The sequence below is a fragment of the Helicoverpa armigera genome, chromosome 16, assembly GCF_030705265.1.
Source record: "Helicoverpa armigera isolate CAAS_96S chromosome 16, ASM3070526v1, whole genome shotgun sequence".
NCBI classification, from domain to species: Eukaryota; Metazoa; Arthropoda; class Insecta; order Lepidoptera; family Noctuidae; genus Helicoverpa; species Helicoverpa armigera.
The window spans coordinates 8573784-8595429 of NC_087135.1; the positions used below are offsets into that span (position 1 = coordinate 8573784).

At 36.2% G+C, this 21646-nt stretch overlaps 1 protein-coding gene and 1 long non-coding RNA gene across 12 annotated transcripts in view; both read left to right on the plus strand.

Annotated features, from left to right (window-relative positions):
- Positions 1–21646, plus strand: part of LOC110372116 (uncharacterized protein) — a 347254-nt gene that overhangs the window by 26053 nt on the left and 299555 nt on the right. The gene's annotated exons all lie outside the window — the stretch shown is intronic.
- LOC110376469 (uncharacterized) lies at positions 8027–8950 on the plus strand. Its single transcript, XR_010277287.1, has 2 exons — positions 8027–8322; positions 8532–8950. It is a non-coding gene; the product is annotated as an uncharacterized LOC110376469 (long non-coding RNA).

Sequence of the window (21646 nt, forward strand, 5' to 3'; positions counted from 1 at the left end):
GAAGACAAACATTCGATTCATTCAACCCGAAACCGAAAACATTTCAAGAATACGACAGTACGGTAACGAATAATGTATGAACTGCAGGATTTTAGCATTTCTCGGCAGCCTGTATTCCTTCAAATCGAAATACAAGCAAAAGCGGATTTACTAGCAGTAAACATGCTCATAGATGGAAATGATGCCCCGATTATCCTTATAAATGGTAAGTATGGCAGTAACTTTCTTAAATGTGATAGAATTGAGCTCAGGATTAGGAATATTTGGACATTTTTAGGAGGAAAATAAATAAATAGTGGCGCTTAAAGAAAATACGCTTGGAGAACTTTCTTTTGGACTATGTGTTAAAAAGATTAAAGGCTCGGTTACGACAGAATAAGTGAAAATAAAATAGTAATGAACTACTTCTTTAATGTGGGTTTGAATTAGTAGCAGCCATGTGAAAAATGTATGTCTTGTACGTACTCTTACACGGTACCTACATAAAGGCCTTGCCTATGGCATGCAGTATCATACTTCTCTATTTTTAACCCCCGACGCAAAAACGACGGGGTGTTATAAGTTTGACGTGTCTGTGTGTGTGTGTGTGTGTGTGTGTGTGTGTGTGTGTATGTGGCATCGTAGCTCCCAAACGGATGATCCGATTGTAATGCGGTTTTTTTTGTTTAAAAGGTATGTCAGTCGGGAGTGTTCTTAGCTATGTTTGGTGGAAATCGGTTCAGGTCTTCAAGGTCATCAGCTCGTTTGCTAGATGTGATAGGAATGTTACACGCTCAGTTTACTTGCAAGTATATGTGGGATCTGAAATTTGAAACACTAATGTCTTTTGGAACCGCTGAGCTGGTCTGCTGTTAAGGCACGAAGGCAGGAGACGTAACCCTGAACTGCCTTTTAGTAAACCCATCGAGTTTGGGCTCGTTGAATTTGTCTGGACGAGTTCTCTTCATGTTTCTGATTGACGAGAACCTGATGCTGGAAATGGGATGTGGCATGTGGCGGATAAAACCCCGAAATGCCGGAATGAAACGGATAAACCGATTTATATTTTTTCTGAAAATCTAGAATGTCCAAAGGTTAATCTTTATTGTTTCTCAATCTGTGCAATTCTCCCAGAGCCAGTTTGTCCTGAGGATTGTTAAACAGCTTCCTTTGGCCGAGATCGCAAAATAATTTAAATGAAAGAAGGAAAAATTAAGGAGCTCCTTTAAAAAGCATGAAATAAAATTAAATTATAAATTTAAAAAAACCCCCGACCTGAAAAGGTTAAAAACGCTAAACCCTATAAAAAGCAAAAAAATAACTTTTAACACTACGTAAACTAAATTTTGACGTGTCGGGGGACCGCTTTTTACCTTCATAAATACTTACATAAATCAAATGATACCTACCTAATTACAACATTCGTGTTAAAAAAAAACACGTATCTAAAGTAATGAATTAGAGCGGTCCCCCGACACGACAAAATTTAGTTTACGTAGTGTTAAAAGTTATTTTTTTGCTTTTTATAGGGTTTAGCGTTTTTAACCTTTTAAACAAAGAACATATTTCAACGCAATCTTCCTCTACAATAATATGCGAATGCATCTTTTGATATTTTGAAGCATACGTCTGTCTGTATCTAAAGCTCGAAACGAAATAAAACATCGGCAGGACCGCTCAAAGGGCTTTCGGTCGTCTGCGCCACTTTAGCCGTCATACAACAGCTCGTCTTTGTAATTCTATTCTAACTGTATTTGTTGTCCCTCTATCAGACGGGACCCAGGTGTCCAGTGAATTGTTTCTCTACAAAACCATTTAGTTGCTATGAACTGAACACTCCCTTAAGGTCGAATCGCTCTTAACTAGTTTCTTATTGTTTATTTGTAGTACGTTTTTTCTAACATTCGTCTTAATTTCTTTCTTTGTTTCGGTAGCCGGTTCTTTAAGGTAAATAACTGTTTTCGGGTTATTCATGGCGCACATTTTGGGTTGTGAAAGTTTTATAAAGAGATTCATTGGTTGCGAAATTGATTTAATTAAAGAACAGTTTACTGTGTACTTTGTCAGCTTTATCCACAAAACTTTTTGTGTGCCATTAAATGTTTTACAGGTCTTGAACAAGATTGATACATACTTTCAGGTCTTACAGGAGATGTGGGTTGAGCTGAACCCGAATCAATTTTAAGACACAAAACTATTAATATTCTGAACCTTTTATGTTGTACGTACTAAAACTTTTAACGAAATATTTCCTTCGCGAACCAGTCCATCATCCCGACCTTTCTGAGGCTCAATTTCTTGTTTAAAGTGCTCTCAGGTACACATATCAAAATAAACTCCTTCAACTTCACGCCAGCCGAAATCACATCATTTCTTAGCACCGCCGCCGTACTAAACTTGAGATCCTATTCATCTTACCCCACTTTAGCTTGAGAGGTCGAATGCTTTCTTCGCGTTTTTCGTATGTGTATAAATTATGAGGTGCAGCTTATTCACAATTTTTTTCGGAAAATCTGAGTTTATTAATAAATTGTAAGTTACGTAACATGTTAAAATCGATAGTTTTAATTATAGGCATGCTGCCTTATCGACACTACATATAGGTCGAGTTAAAACTAAATTCCTGAAGGCTAGGCTTTAGACTGGAAAATGAAATAAAAATCCACAACAAAGCCACAAAATTATATTCCAATAATGCACATCTTTTCAGAGCTATACACATCGAAAATGCCATTTATTCCATACCGCATTCTGACTCCTGTTGGCTTTTCAATGCATTCCCCAATCTATTGTGCGATATGATTTAAACGACGCTCATAGAAACTTGTCAATGGATTTGGGGCCACAACCATTGTGCACTTATATGTTAAAGACTTCCATTTTAATGGATTTTTTGAACGATTTTAAATCTATGGGATGAATTTTGAAATTGAAATGGGATGTTGGGCTTGCGGTGAATGGTGTGGGCTTTTTTATCTTAATCGATATGATTGTGTGACATTGCAATAAAGCAATCTACGGACTTAATGTCGAAGGTTTCACATATTTATAAGCATGTGTATGTGGCAGGTCAGAGGTATTTTGTAACAAAAGATACAGAACAGTTAGCAGCTCCGATAATAATTATTAAAGCTACTGAAACACCTCGGTTCGCTATAATTTGATCAAGCAGTGGACACGGGTGTCTCAATTAGTTAACACTTAACAATGGCGAAGTTTTTACGTCGAAACTTGAACAGACGTTATTCAGAAAGTTTAATGCTACTGCTAATTATATCGGATTACGGGAGACGGTGACGAACTCAATGGATAAATTGCTGTTCGTATTCCGTGATTTATTTAGCTGTTTGTTTGATGTTACTGAGGCATTTGTTCGCCGGATATCGTTATAATTTATCTTCTGCTTAAAGATTTTTATGGCTTTTAAAGCTATAACGTGAGTCTTTTTTCATCTAACGGGCTTGAAGCTTTTAATTTTTTCATCCACTAGTTTTAAAACTAGGTATTTGCGGTATTCCCAAAGCAGATATGATATGACATTCCATTTCTACAAAAACCCGAGAAAAATCTAGATCCACATTTTAATATTTCCAATGGCACGAGTATCTTTGCGGGCTTCAAACAACCAATGTATAAATCCCTCGGACGAACGCTTTTATCTTTGTCTCCAAAGTAAATACGGGGAGATGAAGTCTTGGAACGGTTCCCCCCAAGATCTGATAACCATCAGCCTTTATTGGATTTTAAACTTTGGGCTTCTTATTTTAAAATTAATTTTGTATTAACAGCTGAAATGAGTTCTTTGAACTTTTTGCTTTTCAATAGAGCGTTCGTTTCGTCGGTTTTGCTTTTATTCTTTGGAGGAACAGATTGAGACAAATATGGTAGACGTGTTGTTTGATTAGAAAGAAAGAACAAATAGAATCCAGAATTTAATTTGTGACTGAAAATAAAGTGTAAAATCTCGAACAAGGAACATTAAAAGGATCTATTGTACTATGAAAGTTATCTAAATTCCAGTTCAGTAATTAATGAAAGATTCAGTAATCTCGGATGAGATCTATGCCGACCGCGCTCATTGTAATGTTTTCCATTACAATTGTGGAACTAAATAGAAAACATTAAAGCTCAATAAATCAGTAGAAACAAAACGTCTTGTGGTTGACGAGAATGAGATGAAACGATCTAATCATGAAGACAAGACGGTTGGAGCGAGAGGGATGGAAACGAAAATGGCTCCCATGAGCCTAATGATTGAGCACCAATTGTATAGATAAGAGAAATGAATAAATATGAGTTAAGAGTAGACAGATGTTGGTAAACTATTTCAGCTGATGAAACACAATTCATTCTTTATAAATTAAATGTAGAAAGGCTTTTGTGGATCATTTATATTTAATTGGGTGCAAAGGATCTTTCGAAGTGCACACGGAAAATTTGCTCGCGAAGTTTCATTAAAAGGATTAAACCTTAAACCCATAATGCAAATAAATATTAGGTACTTGCGTTAAACATATTTAACACTCTTTAATACAGTGTAGCAACTACCTATGAAGTCTGTTATAAACACTCTGAATTGAATTAAAGAGGTCCGTTGATCCTTAAGGGCAGTCAGATGAAAGGGGACCCGTGTACTGGTTCAAAGGGCTTCTAGTTTATAATCGCTGACCCTTGAGCTCAATACATTATTAGAGAATGCCCAGTAATCCGACACAACACGTGTAAAATTGTGTCTGTACCACTAAGGTTTGAGAGCTTTTTAGTTATTTTGAAATAGGAGTTGCTCGTGGCTTTAGGTACTCGATTCGTGAGGTCAATATATTTTTTGTTTTTATAATAGTAATACCTGATGGGAAAGCCAAGAATGCGTGCATGTTCATGTCAGAAGCCACCCATACTAAATATTTGATTGATACTTCAATTTGCTGAGTTTAATTTTTTTTCAGGTTATATAAAAAAAACATTTTTTTACGAATAAAATTTTTTATTTACAACTATTTCACACTGAAAAACTTCAAAACAAAATTCAGAAGCATCCATTTCCCGGTTTGAAGATGTGACCAGGCATCCATATGAGTTGTACAGTGTACAGCACAATATAATCTTTGGTCTATAAATCTGTTGGTCAGACAAGCGGTGCGGGTCAATTTTCTTGAACATCTGAGCCCTAGCGGAACAGACAGACTACTTTGTTCGACTTTTATATTACTGGTATCAGATTGTTGCCTTTTTCTTTAAACTGTAGAAAATAATGAATTGTTTAGGAGTCGCAAATATTTATTTGCAATCCATAAGCTTACTAACCTGTAGCTACAACGCCACCTGTCACTTTCTTGGGAACATTTCTTAAAAAATTATCAGTAAAGAAAACCTCCCATTCAATTTTTTTTCTTTGTTTTTGTAATGTCCAATACCTTTGGTGTCTTTTAGGGGCAGATTGGGGACGGTTGGCCAGTAAGCATTTTTTGTTGTTGTAGAGTATGATCGGATAAGTGCTATACACCACATTTAAACCTTTTAATGAAAACTGGACTAATGTTGACACAAGTCTATATAACAGTGAAAAAAAACCTATGTTAGAGAACCAAAGAGCTATTGAAAGGACACTTTGTAAAGCAATAACCCACAGCTCTTTCATAGCTATCTCATCGCGTTGGGAGTCAATAGCGAGCCGTTTATTTAAGTGGACCATTACAACTGGCGTAGTTCTGTTAAAGGCTTATTGCTGCGTTTTGTTCCTATGTAGTTCCACTACCATGCAGTATTAAAAAGGCTAGGAAAACTGTCTGTTTTAGAATAAACAATAGAGATCGTATATAGAGAATATATGAACAATAAATCCATGTATTTCTCCTTTTGGCGCAGTCGAATAATCTTCCCTTACCTTCATAGTATTTATAAATAAGAATGTATGTTGTTTCCTATGCTCATACGAGTATGCTGTCATGGTAACATCTGAATTGAGTGAGATTGAATAGATATAGGTTACGGTGACGGTGAAACGGCTACTTTACATGCGTGTGCTAGTAGAAGTTTCTTAGTGACACAAAAAAAAACTTTGGGATGCAGCTTTATATGTCCAAATAGAAGTTAGAAGCACATTGAAATCTGGGCCATGTCTTACTAAATATTTTAGGCAAATGTGAAAATGTTTTACCTAAGAACTTCACCAAATGGAATATCGGTCAAGGCCAAGAAAGCTTTCTTCAGCCACACGTTAGCAAACGTCTGAATAAACTTGAGAACCGCTAGTAATATTAGAGTTCTTACATAGGCGTAGAAATGTGGACGTAGAAATGTGTGGTGTTGGGCCTTGAGCTAGACTGAAAACATGACATTTTAGGTCTAGGACAACTGAAACGGCTTGGTTGTGAAAGATGTTTTAAAGTACAATGGTGTAGAAGTGTGGTATAGTGTTGAAAGCTATATTGAAGTGTATATTTATCAAGTTGATATGGAAAGTGGTCACGCATAATCAGGGTGCAGTTTTCAACGTTCGAAAAATATCGCTTCAATCAAATTCACTTTTGGAAACATTCACAAATAATTACAGATTTTGTGTTCATCAGATTTTGACTGACTAATTTTAGGTCAAGTTCCTGTAAATCTATCTGTTATACACTGGCAACTGCCCATTTTGAGTAAACCAAAAGATCTGCAATATTACCTACATGGGCTACTATGCTAGGTAATATTGTATATCTTTTGTTTCCTATACCTACTAGAGCTTACTACAGCCATAACATCAACACCTCAAACCTCACCACTTCTATAACATTATAACTCACCACATAAATACAAAACCCTCACTAAATCTCAGTTCATTACTCCATTGTAATAAAGGTTGCAACATTTTATAGCCACGGTGTAAGTGCACTAGGTGATTGGAAGCCACTAAATTTATCGGCCAGTACTTACGGCCGATACAGAAGTAAAGAGACCCATAAATTCCCCTGACGTATCGAAGTGGTGACAAGGTGCGGAGAAAAATTGGAACGTATATGCGGAGCTGGATTAATCTGGAAAAGGATTGGAGTTTTAGATTCTGGTGGCACGTGCTTTTAAGTGGGATTGCTTCTTTACCTTTTAGCTTGTTAGGTTACGTCAGAGTCGTCAGACTTATGTATTTCGTTTGGTCCTTTGTTAGTATTCGTTTATTCTTGTTCGTATGTGTAGTGAGTGGATACACGATGTGGTAATGTTTACAGTGTATTGGATTTCTTTTACTACAACAGAGTATATTTTGTAAATATGGAATGAAGACCGTCCATTATAATAAGCGTTCACAAATTAAAAAATATAAAGACCAAATGTACAGGGTGACTCAGTTTTATTTCAAAACTGTTAACCGCGAAGAAACTCGAGTCCGGATAAACAGGCCGTTCCATTATGAGAATGGGCGGCACAGATGCGAACGGGCGCTGCGGACTGTTTCACTGGAAAATACTCCAGTGAGCTAATAGTTCGCTCGGCTTTCAGTTTTGTGTTCAATAAAGAATATTTCTACTGCCATATTTTCAACACTATCTACTGTGTAGTGTATTAATTCAGTTTGAGAGAAGCTTCGGTACATTTTCAGTTCTTGAGTTCATTTCTCCCCAATCCGAGTCAATACCAAGAAATCCAGTGAAGCATGTCTTCCGGTGTTCGGCGGTAATGTCGTAAACCTTCGGCTAATTTCGCACTGCAGAATTTCTGCCACTAATAAGTCTTCGTGTTGTTCCAAGGCGGGGCGAATTTGCGTTAAATTATAAAGCTTATTAACCATCGTTCCCCAGTGTGTCGTAACCTGCCTCAATGAAATGTTCTACTGTAGGTACCTTACTTCATCCAAGTTTCTCGTTGACTTCACTTGAATTATGTATTTGGATACCTAAGTATAGCGTGAGATTTTGATTAATTAAATTCTGAATGCGACATTTTTCTTTGTCTTCGTCTGCTCGTCTAGACTGGAGTTATGAGTCTCATCTCATTTGTATTAAATCCTCTAGAATCACAAATTATTCAGACTCTTCTAGGGTGTAACATACCAGTAAAGAAAATAACCTCTTTGGCTTGCTTTCCATCACGCGAAGAAAAAAAAATCTATTTAATTGTCACAATGACACTTATTCTTAAATACATTCAATGATATATTTTTATATTTTATTTAAATGGAAAAATAGCTAAAATGGAAATAACTAACAGCAAAACATCACAGAAACATGGTTCTGGGGATGACCAAAATAAACAAAGCGATGAACAACCAACCACTTCCCGGGAGGATGACTTCACTCCCGAACAAAATTCACACAACATGAATGATTTCAATGCCTTAGACTTCAATTCCGCCGATGAAATCAGGTAAGAGCAAATATTTATGTGATAAACGCAGCTAGTAGCTAGAAGCTAGTTAATAAAAGGTTTTTAAAAGAAAAAATGTACGAAACAACTGAAAATTGTTAAAGGTTAAGTAAAGAAATTTTTGGAGGAAATTAGATAATATGCTAAAAAACTCATGATGGCGGTATGCATCATCGCAAAAATGAAACACTTCGTTATTAAAATTTCAGACAAACAATGAAAGCAGTTTTAACCGGAAAATTGCCACCGCAGTCCTTTAGCGAAGAGGCCAATCATTTTCAAGCAGTAAAAAGAAACCCAGAGCCAAACGTCAAAATTAACGAAAACAATAGTACTGCTGATGGACACAAGACCGTTCAGCGTCAGGTACAGCAGAATTTGTACCAAAAAATGAAGTCTACAGCTCGGGCCTGGACGTACAAGGCACAACGCTTTGGAACGTCCCGGCTCAAGAAAACTGGGCGGCCACCGACTGCGGGTCCATCTAAAACAATCCGCAAGCCCAAGCTTTCGTCTATGTATTTAGGAAAATTGGCTAATGTTGTCCCCTTCACACGCCGACGGCACGGATCCAGCGAGTCTGATGTAGAATCTGTAGTTATATTTTATTAAACGTTTTGGACTTCAAGTTTACATTTCATTATACACCAGCAGTTTAGACGCAGCGCGAACTAAAAATGCTAATACCTATTATTGCAGTTCTGTTAAAAACGTTTCTTTGTTAATCAATTGTGGGATCAAAGATTCGTTTATAAGCTTGAGTGGAGATCGTTTATGTTCTCCCGTGTATCGGTGAGCGGTGCTATCGTATTTCAGCAATCTCTTAGCGGATCGTATCATATCGGAAATTGAATTTCCGATTGGCTCTCGACTGCACAGCAGACTGTCTGTAATAGATGGTCCCGCGGTCCCTGTTTCACGGAGTTCATGAGGATGATAGATAGAAATACTTGGAGGCGTATTTCAAACGTTCCGATGTGGAAATTGAGGAATATTGATGTAGTCCCTTTCTCGTTTTTGTTTATTTTGCTTTTTTACGAATAAATTGTGTTTATTTTAGCGAGTTCAAAGCGGTTACTGCGGTTTGTTTATCGAATATAGATGAGTTTACTGAAGGCTGCGTATTTTATGGACTCGATAACGAGTAGTAGGTACTGACCTAAAAAAAGCCTTAATCTTGACAAGCGATCATAAAAATATTGTTGAAAAAATAAAAGTTAAAAGCTAAAGTGACAAAACAAGATTGGTGCTTCAATTCACAGCACGTTAGGGCACCGCGTTGTTTGTACATGTTTTGACAGGTAATGTAATATGTAGTGAGATAAATTGGGTTTGAGCGGAGCAGTATTGACGCGGGCACCCAATATTGATGTTGACATGTTCCAAATAAAACGAGCTGCGTCGTCTAGATAAGCCATTATTTGAACATGTTTCACTGGAGCGTGGTTTACAAGAAACAGATATAAGAAGGATACCTACTTTACTTCCTCAAGCTTTTGTTCTATCTATACTTTCAATAATCTAATGGTACCTAACTGCTTTTTGTAGATCTTTGTTTTTACAATGGTCATTGATATCTTTTTTATGATTGTTTCCTTTGACTTTTGTATAACTTTAGGTAGTTATGGAAATATCTGAGTAATTTATTGCAAGAGCCTTAGAATAGAGTATTCCCACAGTGCTAGTATCAGCTGATATTGCGCCGCTTGTTTTAAAGCAAATTTTCCGCCCTAAGGACTTCCACGCAATCCCGACCTTAAATAGGTCCGTTGACAAGTAGAACTTAACGCAGCTTAACACTGCCTTGCATACATTACAAGAGCTAAGTAAGTAAGTTATCGGCTATCTTTCTGTCCCTTGGCACGTTTTACAAGGGAAGCTACGGCCAGCTGAAGAACTTCAACAATGCTGTGGACCCACAAATTTGGGTCTCCTCTCAAAGCGAAACCAACCTTAGCTGCTTCAGTTACAGTTTGTTTTTGCTTTGCGTGTCCCGTTTTTTGTCAAGCACCTAGTGAACATCAGGCTAAAATTAAGTCCCGGTAGTGAAATGTCCTCTAATAATGAACTATGACCCCCTGGCCCTAATCTACGGACCCTGGCTACAAGTTTAAATTGCATCGTCCGACCTAATTTGGACACGTCACGAAATGGACAACGTGTGTTAATCGCTGCTTTTATTTATATCATCACGCTCTCGCCTTTAGGGGGAGACAGAGTGCTTTGATTAAGCTAATTGGAATTTAGTAAATTATGTTGTTTTCTTCTGTGGGGTTCTACAAAATATTATTTGTCATATAATTCCTCTAGTTGATTTTCTTTTTAAATATTTCGGTGGAATCATAAATACTCCTTCAGTGGAATGCAATTCAACTATTGAGTTAGAATCTGTTAAGAATGATAGAACGGGATTGTGTTTCAACTCATTCATAGAACTACTGGATATTTTTATGAATACTCCAGTGATATGTTCCGATAGAAAAAAAAAACTTTTAACCAGCATTCATATACTACATGTCTTACCACAGAAAGCTACCAACAACACGTTTATAGCTAAATCCAGATAACTATAAGATCGCTGTCAAGCCAATGGCCTCGACTGCACATTAAGTACAGCACATAACTTCAAAACTCTCTATTTACCCTTTTACAGAGCTTGTATTAATAATGAATTAATTAATGCATCGCTCGCAAGTTCCGAGACGGCGGGCCCCTGCAAACGTGGCCCCGCCGGGACCCGGGGCCCTGGCATACGTATGGTTTCTGTACATGTGTACTCCTGACTTCTCGTGTGTTTTGTGTTGTGTATTTTGCAGTTCTCGATGCAAGCTTCATTATGTTCGAAGTTCGTATATTGCGCAGTTTGACAAATGTTTGCAAGTTATGAAACTTTCTTCAATTTTAATGTTCTTCTTACTTTTGAAATGTTTTCTGATGTTTGCGATGTGCTTTTGTGTTGTTTGAGTCTTTTGGTTTGTTTTAGTGGATAGATGAAGTTTCTTTCTCCATTTCATATAAATTCTCATCAGGATATTAATTCATGGGCATCCAGAGACATTATTAGTCTATTTAAAGTAGATTTTACATAATATAGAAGATATTTAGCTACATTAAGGTCTTGATACACAGTTTCTCCGTTGCCTTAAACACACACAATCTTCAGAAAATCAACACTGTAAAGCCTATATTATGTACGAGCTTAAGGCTGTATGTAGAACACCCAGATCAAATAGTAAATAGACTATTGCGTGGGTACTAGGCTGAATACTAAGATAAACACTACACACTACAGTACAGGGTAACGCACACTTAAGTAAATACATACACAGCGTTTGTCTTGGCAAATTAATCCTTCGCAAAATCAATTTGAAGATGTAGACTTGTGCTGAATCCTATTTACTCATTCACTGTAGTATCTTAGTAAGATACTCCTTTGATTGTTAGTCTGTCTTGTGAGCTTAGCATTTGTTGGGTAACATTCTGTAGTATCTGACTGATTGATGTTGTAAATTGTGGCTCCATTAATTGTCAGTTTCGGTAGGACACAGTCATCTATCCTAAAATAGACCGTAGTATTGATACAAAGAATGAAAATGTGTCTTGATGTTGCCAAACTACTGTCTCTCTTTAAACAAAATCACTGTCCCATTTTTCTTGTTCTACAAAAAAAAAGAAACAAGGTTCCCCTTCAAACTATTAAATGATCCGTCTTTAGTAGGATTTACGTCTGATTGTCTTCCTTATTACGAAAAAAATATATCCTCCCCGCCTTATGTTGGCGTAATCAGTTACCATGGGCCACCATAAAAAAATATTCCATCATCCCAAATAAGGCGTATTTACTCAATATAGCCGTAGTAGCCTTTTTCACGGTATGAAAAATTGTTTACGGGAACAGCGACACGCTCGCGACTTAGGGTTCCGTTGTAAAAAACCCTAATTTCCGTGCACCCTTTCATTTATAACCCGGCAATCTGGAGGCCCCGTAGCTTATTTATAGGGGTCTCGGCCATTTGATGGGTGGGAGTCAGAATGTGTAATGATAAAGGTTGTAAAAAATTGCGCAGACTTGCGATTTTGTGTTGCGACTTTTTTCTGATAGTTAGCTTACTTTAGCACTAGTATATTTACCTTGTAAATAATAAGGATTACCTTCTTATTTAGTTGATTATTTACAGAATCCAAAAACCTTGAAAGAATAGTCGTGATTTTTTGGACACGTTTTTCAATTAGCACCAGATTTTTGAGCTGTGTTCCAAAAAAATGTTTACTGAAATGTTCCTGCTGGGCTTCATGCACACATATGTGAGATATATTCATGCGACAGATCAGTCGCCCGTGTACCCCCCACCACAAAGCCCACTGCATCTTCATGTAGAGCAAGTTTACGAGTGTTAGTTTGGCTGTTCGGCCGTCTCGATGATATGTTATCATCGCTCGCTATTTTTGATGCGTGGACCCCAAATCCGGCACCCCTATCTCGACCGGTATTGTGTCGCGACTCATAGATAACCCCTTGTAAGTGGCTCTTTTCGTCACGTTACTACGAAGACGTATGCCAACACTGACGAACAATGGATTCGCTTTTATGATTTTTTGTTGGAAATAGTAAAGTCGTAAATGTCTGAGGAATGTGGTGGGGTTTTTGGATCTTGAGATGGATGTAGATCGATGGAGTAGGTGGAAATAAAGCCATAGCGAGAAAAAGTATTGCAATCTAAAGAAGCCCAATCTTTCTTGCCACGAAAGAAAGAATTAGCGAAACAAATGGGCTGAACTGAATTTATATTTTTTGAAAAAAATGTTTACGTTACTTACATTTCCACTGAAATACAAATACTCGACACTCGTTATATTACCAAAATTGAAAAAATGTTGCCGATATTCTCCTCGCTTCCTATTAGAAAAAATATCCAAATCCGCGATGAATTTTAAAGCTATATCTCACTACGGCTAAGCCGGACTTATTTAGTCAACTTTTTCCCTTTTTTGCAACAATATATTAAGTGGGACCTTTTCGCGGAATCCGTTCAAATTACTCGCACCCCCTATCCGGGGAGGTGGGGGGTGGTCCCACGTATTAAAGGAGGGATTTTTAATTATATTTGGACTTTTAAAAAGTAGCCTCGCAAAGTGATTACTGTGTGTTCAAGAGAACTTTGTTGATATTTAAATTAGGCCGTTCTTTGTTGTGGAACTGTCGCCATGATAAATATAAAGGGTGTTGCTTTGGAGGGGTTTAGGAGTTTTTATGGTTAATAGATTTTCTTAGCAGCTGCTTTAAAGTAAGCGTGTTGGTTGTATTATGTCATAAAATAACGATAACCCAAATTAAAACCTACAAGATACTAATAAGATTTAAGTGATGTGCCATTATGAAACTCAGGACTATAAAGCTTTAAAATTAGTACCTTGAAACATTATAATATTTAAGGTCAACAAAAGAACTGCTCCTTGTACATATACGAGTATCTTAACAGAACTTATCTACATCAAAATATAGCTGGTCCGTTGGTCTGTGGGTCAGAAATGTCTCGTATAACGCCTCCCTGTCATAGGGTTAACAAATATGACGGGTCAGATAAGACTCCGACGGACGGACGGACGGACAGGGTTCTAGATAATGTCACAGTACACTTTTGTGTATTGTTTGTATGAAGAAAGATTTTTTTGCTTGAGAAATTCGTCTTTAGTATTTTTGGAGAGAATTCTTTTCTTCAAATGTGAATGAATGTATAACTACAACACGAAGATATATTTTTTTTTTATAACACTATGCATTTTCAGTTGTTTGCACATGTGTGCAGTAAAATAGATATTTTTTTTGGAAAACTTATGAACTCTAGAATTACCTACTTACATACTTATTACACCTCATCAGGTATTTTCAATGCTGCGTGTCAATATGGCCTGCTTTACAGACCCGCTGAGTCGGGTCGATAGCTGAAAATGTATGAAATTCTAGGAACCAGTTTTGAATAACGTGTCACTATTAGTGCGGGTGATGTTCATACATACTATGACCAACGCTGGTGATCAGCTAAACTATAAACCATCCTTAACTGAAAAGACACAGCAACGCTCAATTTTAAGCGTGTACCTCTCCCTTCATATATCTACTTATAACGACAAACCGCTAGTTATTCATAAAGCTAACCAACTAAAACAATCGCTATGAACTTAAAGTTTATTCTCGAATACAAACTATTAGCAAGTCGAGTGGCTTCAGTGTATCTTTGTGCTTAGTCGATTTAAGTTGCGCTAACTTCGATGAAAACTAGCCAACTTTCCTGCTTAGTTATGAAAGGTTAATAATTTGTTAAGTCTTTGTGTTTTTTTTTTATTCTTTGACACTGGCTTTTGTTTGTTGTTCATTGAACTTATAGTTTGTATATTGTTTAGGTTATTTCAAGCATTATTCCTGTACTTCTTCAGGCCTGTGGTTTTCATAATTTTATTGGGCTTAGTGATACTTCATCAATACAGTTTGCAACGGTAAATAGTCTCTGTTCATTGGGATGAAAATACATATGTATCTTTGTCCTCATCTGATGTAAAAAATATTTTGAACTAAAAGAAACATCTCGTTCCCCATTATTTCCGCTTGTATCTCACGGTAACTACTAAGATAAATACAGAACTATTTAAAATTAAAACACCGGTTCTAAGAAAACTAATTTAATACAATTAACCCCCTGTTTCTTTAAAACCCATTACTATCTACTCTTTATAGTTCCCAGGTTTAAAATGAGCTGCAACAAAATAGTTCTCAACCAAAGGATTTTCTTAGTTCTCATTACTGCTAGGAACACGGAGTAAGGAAAGATAGGCAGAGATGCCATAATCCAGGAAGGTCATGCGCCTTCTTCTACTAGGTCAAATCCGTACGGTGGGCGTGACCAAAACGCGATGTTACGAATGAACTAACAAAGCATTCGAGTTCTTTGGGGCAACATTTTTGGTCCAAAGACGACGTATAATGGCGAAAACAGTAAGGATTCTCGTCCCCCGCTCACCCGCATTTTGGCGCGCTGATTTCTTAGGCGGTTTTCCGTTACGGCACCTCCGCTAGTCATTTTGTTCTCCATGGCTAGGAAGAACTAAAACTGAATATCTGAATATAAAGATAGCTAAGAGAAAAGATAAAGTTAATGAAATCTCTTCATTGCCGGCTATTAGATTTAAATCTATTCCTTTTAATAAGCTCAAAAGGAAAATTTAATTTCTTGGATGCATTTCGAAAAGCATTGTACTTTGTGCATGGGATAAGCTTTGATCTTTTAATGGTGGAAAGAGTACCTACTTTTGAATAAAGGTATATTTTCTGTCTTTTATAGAATTATTTTGCATCAAATTATTACATATTTTGTTTTGTGCAGACCTTTTAACCGACTTTTAATACACTGCATCATCGATATAAGTGCACTAAGCGTTACACTTACCAGTGACAACCTTGTAATAAATAAGTCAATCAAACTGATATATTTTAAGCTGTGGATTCATTAATCCAATTAAGTAATACAGAAGAAATCACTATTTTGTCGTGTACCACGAAGTCGCTAATGTGGTTTCTGGACACGATTTGAAGGTTTGATTCTCGGATCATATAATAGAGTATTGGTTTCTATTTCCGGGCATTTTTAATTTCAAAAGACACATACATTCGAAAAGACTGTTGTTAAGGCTTGATAAATTAGTAGACCTACAGCCTACAGCCCACATAACAAGAAGAAAAATGTACCACACAAAAACTTATCACAAATGAATTAATCCCAAATTAATGTTCCCCATCTATCGAAAATCACCGCATAAAGCATTAAGATACGAACAAACGAAGCTAATTGATGAGATTCAATAGAAAACAATAACGCACCGTATCTTGATTTACTGGGCGCACTGTATTGACGTCACGGTATTAATAAGACCAGCTATCAATCTAATAGAATCGTGGACGTTGGCAATATCCATTAATTTAGTGATGTAGGTACAATTAATAGTGGAGAGAACACATTTATTATTTAAACCACATTTTCTTTTTCAATTTATTTTTCATTTATGATATTTTTCTTAAAGTAAAAATAATAATAAAAAAAACACTAGTCAACTTACATTAATAATATTAAATAAATATCGCGACACCTTCACCCCTCAAATAGTTTTTCAACGTAATAAAATTTTATGACACTGAGCGCTATACTTAGACGTGTACGGTTTTCCCGACTGTGAAATACAAAGAATAAAAACGTAAAACCACCGAAACACAGTCATTGATGTCCAACATATACTTAGAAAGAACATTCAAACTTAGAAAAGTTGCATAGGTACTTTCTGACCCGGAATCGAACCCGCACACTTATACTTGAGAGGTTGGTTCTTTACACACTAGGCCACCACGAAACCTGTAAAAATACCTTGGTAATAATGTTTTTGCCCTTCAGCGTCATATTGACGTTTAATAGATTAATAAAGTGAATGAATGAAATAACTTATCGTTCATCTTACTGTATACGTTGTCTTATAAATACTCAAGAACTCAGATAGTAAATCACGCGCAATCAATAGTAGGACGAGAGGTTATCTGCGCAGGAGTGCGCGATTATCTAAACGGTTTCCGACTAATGTATTACGTATCCACTGCCGTTCTACTGCCCAATATGTTTAAACTGATAAATATTTGTTCTTGTTTTTTGTTTTCTTGTGTTATTAGTCTTTTGAGATATTTTAAAGAGGAATGTTGTGATTCTTGTTTGTAATGATTCATATATTTTTTTTTACAAAGTGAAGTTGTTGTGAATATTTTTTGACGCTATTGCTAGTGGCGTAGAAGAAAGTGATTTGTGAATTATTATTTTGTGATTTTGTGTACGGTATATTATCGTGAATAACACTGGAAACATCCATCACACGTGAGTCGCAAACTTTTAGCCATTTGTTGCATTTCTGTTTGCTAGAAAGTGTAATCTATGAAACCCTTTAATGAAGAGCGCTATGACCAATTTTACGGCTTGTCGATAAAGAACAGGCCAAGTGCGAGTCGGACACGCACACGAAAGGTCCCAAACTATTTTTATCTATAAAAAAAACAAGTTTATTTTAGGGGATCCCCTTAAAATATTTTAAGTATTTACTTGTTGTTATAGGCGGCAACAGAAAAACATTACATTCATTACTTACATGTGTTCATAGTTCATGACTTGCAGTCTGATGTCAGACAGATTTTGAAGTTTCAGTATAAGGGTCCCATTTTACCATTTGAGTACAAAGCCCTAAAGATATTCATGCAATGTTGACAGTATATATTAAAGGAATACTACTGGTAATAGCGTCTTCTAATTCACTACCCTCTTAGAAAGAACCCTTTTACATCAACATAAGTGTCGCTAAAGTTAAGCTTATCTAGGTCCTAGTGTACTCACTTAAGTACAGTTTTATACGCACTAAAAACGCTCGTAAATAGTGTTAGCACTAGAACTTGAGATAGGAGCTTTTCTAAGGGTTGAAGGAATTTTATTTAGCGTTTTATACTTTGGGCCGTCAAAGGTTTTAATATAAATCTGTGTAGGCATATTATATTTCTATTGTATTGCGTATTTAGAGAGTGGTTAAACATATTTTTTTCATAGCTTGTGAAGACAACTGATAAACTAAAAATAAATGCACACATTAAGAATATTTCAAATCGGTTCACTAGTTTCGTAGCCTTTAAAATACAGACAAAAATGTATCCTCTTCATTATGTTAGTATAGAATCACATACCTAAAGATAGCAATCAGACCAAGCAATCAAAGTATGCACATCACATAAATGTTGACCGAAATAATTTTATTGTACCTACACATTATGTTATATTTATATTTCCGCAATACATATTATCAATAATCAGAAAACGCAAAAATTAAAAAAAAAACAATGAATACTAGGTTCGTAACATAGTTCTACATTTCACAATTTATCTAACACGTGATCAATGTGTGTAGACTGTAGACTTTAGAACAATTGGCGAAGTTTTTATTGAAATGTCCTCCGATGTGAATCTAATGTGAATATTCGTGTTTGTACTATATTCAGTACAAAGTGATGTAGTGAAAGAGTTGATAGTTTTATTGAAATGTGTTGTTTTAATTTTGTGATGTTGTTTGAAGTGTTTTGGTATTGAATTTTAGACTGTTTGAAAAAGTGAGTGTGCAATTTGAAGTGGTATAGGATCAAAACTTAGGCGAACTAAAGGCTTTTCTATAAAGGAAGCGGATACGAAAATACATTAGAGGTACATAAGTAAAACAGGTAGGTACATCAAAAGTTCTTATCTTTATTTTGAAATCAGGTAACGAAATAACAGTGCGTAATATAATAATATTTTAGTCTAAAACTGTCATACCCCACAAAATTGACATAGGTACTATTGCTCCTGCAATCAATTCGTTTTACAGTACGTATCTTTGTTGTTTATTTTCCACTTTGTTGCGTGGATTGTCCATTAGAACCGGCAGTGCCTCCGACACCAGCGTTGAAGCCTATTCCTCCGCTTGCACCGCCACTCGCCCCTGATCCTGCTAAAACAATTCTTCATTAATATAACAACTGGTGCTAATATGTGAAACTATTTGGTTATATTTAGTCCTTAACTGTAAGGTATTTTAAGGAAAAAAATAATAGTTGAACCGCCGCCGGTAAGAGTGTTCAGAAACTGGCCTTTGGGCTATGTATGTGGTAACTTGAAACTTTAATATTGATAAGAAAAACGAAACGAAAGAATAAATGTAAACTGCCTTACCTCCAACGTTAGCACCCATTGAAGCACTGGCGCCGAAACCAATACCTGCTGAGAAAATGAATTGGTTAATACTGAAGTCAATGGTATGATTTTGTCAATGTGAAATCTTTAAAGAGTTGGGACTTTGGGCGTGTGGCTGACTGAAAGCGATGTGTGTGGACATGTCTGATGGGTAATATGGGTATCCCATTTTTCTTCTTTAAAAACAAAAGATATTCTAACATTTTTTTTCTGAAATAAGAATTATTTAATCTAATGATACATACCTCCACTGCCGCCGCTTCCACCTGATGCCTGCTGAAGACTCTGCAAATGAAGATAAAATCAATTATGTGTCTGAAATTATGTATGTATACGAGTATAATTCTAAGCTTTCCCCTGAAAGTCAAATTTAACTTTTTCTTTGTTGTATTCTGAGATTGAATTATACTGAAAATATGTTACTACGAAAGATGAGGCAAGTAGAACTTCAAAACATAGAAACTACTTACACTGCCTACTAGAGTTGCGACTAAGAAAACAATTAAGACGTTCTTAAACATTTTGATTTTGAAAATGTAACCGATTAGTATCAAGAACCACTACAAATGATCCCTCGGTTAGGGTTGTAGGCTTTTTATATATTCTCGAACAGATTATTTATCTATTTTCAGTAAATTATGATGACATAATGATTGGTGTTTAAATACGAGTACCTACGCAAGGACGTTTGTTTTGATACTAGTATTTTCACGTGGCTTTGCTATCAAATTATACCCTTTAGCGGTTGTCCCCGAATGCTACTTAGAAGCAGTTGTTGTTACAATTCCACATCAGAGGCCTACAGACGGATTTGAGAAAACTCTGACACCAGAGCTTGTTAGGTGATAAAACAGTAGCTCACTGGATAAGATACCCTTTATATATTGTTTAGTATATTAAATTACTAAACCAAATAGGCATAGTGGATTTAGATTATAAGAAAAATTATATCTTATAATATTTCTATCAGATTTCTAAAAAAACAAAGATTTACTTTTTTATAGAGTTTCTTCTACTCATAACTATAAAGTAGATATTTTCTGTCGGAATAAAAATTCTTGTACTGTTAAATATACATACAACAATAAAAATAGCATTTTTTCAATGTAAGGGTTTTATTTAATAACAATGATTGTCGTTTCAACACTTATCATATAATTTCAGTAGCAAACACAAATAGTTTAGCGTAAATTGCGAGTGTAAACAAATTACACCGTGTGATTTTTTCCACTATAGCTATTATTATTATTTCCGTATAGTATGGGTACAATAAATACAAAATATGTATATATATACACTAGCCCTTTTTCTTAGAATGGTAAATGAAATCGTAAGAATTTTTTGGATACTTCATATACCTACCTTCTCGTAGAACGAAATTAACTTGAAAATGGTGATTGGGCGAAATGTTTGGATCTTGGTCTACTCTCGAGAATACATAAGAGAGTATATAAGAGAGTACATAAGAGACTACATAAGAGAGTACATAGGAGAGTACATAAGAGGAGTATATGTATATTCTCTTATGAACTTAATAACTACAAAGAGAAGTATGTAACAGGGGTATTTACACCTATATTCTAAGGAAGTCGTGGTGGCCTAGTGGGTAAAAGGACCAACCTCAAGTACGAGGGCGTGGGTTCGATCCCAGGTCAGGCAAGTACCAATGCAACTTTTCTAAGTTTGTATGTACTTTCTAAGTATATCTTAGACACCATTGGCTGTGTTTCGGATGGCACGTTAAACTGTAGGTCCCGGCTGTCATTGAACATCCTTGGCAGTCGTTACGGGTAGTCAGAAGCCAGTAAGTCTGACACCAGTCTAACCAAGGGGTATCGGGTTGCCCGGGTTACTGGGTTGAGGAGGTCAGATAGGCAGTCGCTTCTTGTAAAGCACTGGTACTCAGCTGAATCCGGTTAGACTGGAAGCCGACCCCAACATGATTGGGAAAAGGCTCGGAGGATGAGGATGATATTCTAAGCAAATATGTTTTTCTTTCTTTCTTAAACATTTGTGTATCACTTATGCTGGAGGAGAGGTAGCCCAAAACGCTCATTCTCCTTTATTTACATCAGTGGTTCTTAATCTTTTAGTCATGAGGGACCACTTTAACTAAAGTTTGTCTTGCCGGGGACCACCTCATCGGTTTACCTAAATTAGCACTCTGCTAAACGCATGTCGGCCGTTGTGTTTTTATCGGACTTAAACCAAATATTACGTAAAATTTAGCCCAAATGTACTTAAGTTTCTGTTTGTTGACGGATACAAAAATGAGGGCATATCGTTTTTGGACACGCGAGCGAAGCGAGCGCGAAATTTTTATCGGACTTAAACCAAATATTACGTAAAATTTAGCCCAAACGTACTTAACTTTTTGTTTGTTGACAAATGCAAAATTAAGCGCATACAGTTTCTGAATACGCGAGCGAAGCGAGCGCGAAATTTTAATAATTTTTTATTTAAGACTGAAAAATAAAATTACGTAAAATGCAGCCCAAACATACATTTTCATGAATGGACTAGGTGCG